This window comes from Euprymna scolopes, chromosome 16 (assembly GCF_053919585.1).
Source record: "Euprymna scolopes isolate OS-2025 chromosome 16, ASM5391958v1, whole genome shotgun sequence".
NCBI lineage: Eukaryota > Metazoa > Mollusca > Cephalopoda > Sepiida > Sepiolidae > Euprymna > Euprymna scolopes.
The window spans coordinates 114,336,964-114,339,001 of NC_136497.1; the positions used below are offsets into that span (position 1 = coordinate 114,336,964).

General features: G+C 39.5%; 1 pseudogene; it reads right to left on the reverse strand.

The window, feature by feature from the left end:
• Window positions 1-226: 226 nt before the first annotated feature.
• On the reverse strand, window positions 227-343 carry LOC145296592 (5S ribosomal RNA; annotated as a pseudogene).
• Between the last annotated feature and the right edge of the window lie 1,695 nt (window positions 344-2,038).

A 2,038-nucleotide genomic window follows, 5' to 3' on the forward strand; every position in this document is an offset into this window, starting at 1 on the left:
ATCACTGGTACAACTTTGTTATATATTTTTCAAAGAAGGATCTGCATATGCATATGTATAAAGGTTTCCTTCAGTCTTGACAGACTATGGATACCCACGGCGTGAAATTTTTGTGGTAATAGTTGCGTAATCTCCAACCATACCTCTTCTTGAGTCGACATTGTGGAATACCAGTGGCAAGTGGAGGTTCAGGACGGCTGGAAACAATGCCAAGATAAGCAAAAAGCACATACAGCGCCCAGAATTCCCAAATGGTCACCCATCTGGTACTAGCCAGGCTCAACGTTGCTTAACTTTGGTGATCTGACAAGAACCGGTGTATCAACGTGATATATATATATGTGTGTGTGTGTGTGTGTGTGTGTGTGTACATATAAAAATAAAATTCAAGCGTCTGTAAATCATATCAATTGGACTGTTGTTTTTCGTCGATACATATGTTGAGTTATTTGGAAAAGTATGTGTGAATTTGTCAACATGATCATTATCATGTACTGCATATGTGTGAGTCTAAAACAAACTTTTTATTTAAAAAAAAAAGAAAAAAAAAGAAAAGGAAGGAGGAAAAAGATCTAGAAGGAAAGGGGACAAAAACGGTCCAGTCGCTGATCACTTACTATGTATGACTTTTGGAATGTTCCTTTGTAACCAAGTTATGGGGTTGATATGGCGTTTTAGAGAAAAAGCCAAAAGAACAAAAAAATAGGACGATCAAATGACTCTTTGGTTAGAACAGACAAAGGAAAAAGTATGTCAAGAGATACTTATTGTTGTAACGGTCAGAGTTTGGAGTGAGCTGGTTGTTTATTTTGAAACACAGAATTCGAGATGAAATGACAGGCGGTTGTTTATTTTAGAAAACAAGGTTTGAAAGCTGATGACAGGCAAGTTTTCTTGTTGTAAACAAATACAAACTCGTGATGTTTAAAGGGCATTGATGGATATGTATATATTCCTCGAACACAGAGAAAAGAACAGAAGGAGAAGAGAGAAGGAGAGAGAAGGAGAAGAGAGAAGGAGAGAGAAGGAGAAGAGAGGAGGGGAGAAGAGAGAAAAAGAGAGAATTCGATTTTGGCGAATTCAGATGGTGTTAAAGTCGGGCAGAGATGGCTTTTGACTTAAAACACGTATCTCCAATGGCCGAAAAACTTATCTGAACTCGAGTCACAAGCTACCGTTTTAAAATAGCTACAGCTAACTTCCTTCAAACTCTGAAATATTATTAGACCATTATTATTGTGAATAAATCCAGATTAATTGTTTATTCGTGTGTGGAATCGTTTTTATTTCCTTTTTCACCACACTAAAATCCACGGCTCTCTTATCGGCGATGTTCGCCGGTAAGTGAGTACACAACGTCAGGTCCGGAGTATAAATTTAGACGATCAATTGATAATTCTGTCACTACCCCATATCAGCAACATTAAAACGGCTAAGAATTATCACCGGCAGTGGTTACTGGAAGGACGAAAATAGTGAGCTGCAAACCGGCAGAGTCGGGTCGTTTTCAGGCTGCCGTAATTGGAGTGGAAGAATTCTGAGGTCGACGGTCGTCTCAACCGACCGGCTGAAGGTGGTGACACCTTCATGTGTATTTTACATGTATATGTGTGTGTACGTATGTATAGGCATATGTATGTATGTGCGTATTTGTGTGCCTCTACGTGATTATGGTTGCATGTGTGTGCACATGTATACGTATGTTGGCGTACATCTGTATGTAAGCATGTGTTTATTGTCATGCGTATGTGGGGTGGAGAGGGCTCCCGTAAGCCGTGATGAAGGCAACCCCTCTAGGAGAAGCAAATCTTAGATTTAAAAAAAAATTTTTTTTTAAACATAAAACGGGAGACCAGTACCCGCATTAAGCTGGTCTGCAGTTTGACTTGTTGCTGGCTATCTTGCTCTTGCTTGTTGCTGGATGTCAACATTTTGAACCGAGAGAGAGATTTAGCTGTCGTACAAAGCTAAAACTCTGTAACATCATCTTTGTATAGATACTCCCTCAGTCATGGAAAAGTTGTGACGTGTGTAGGCC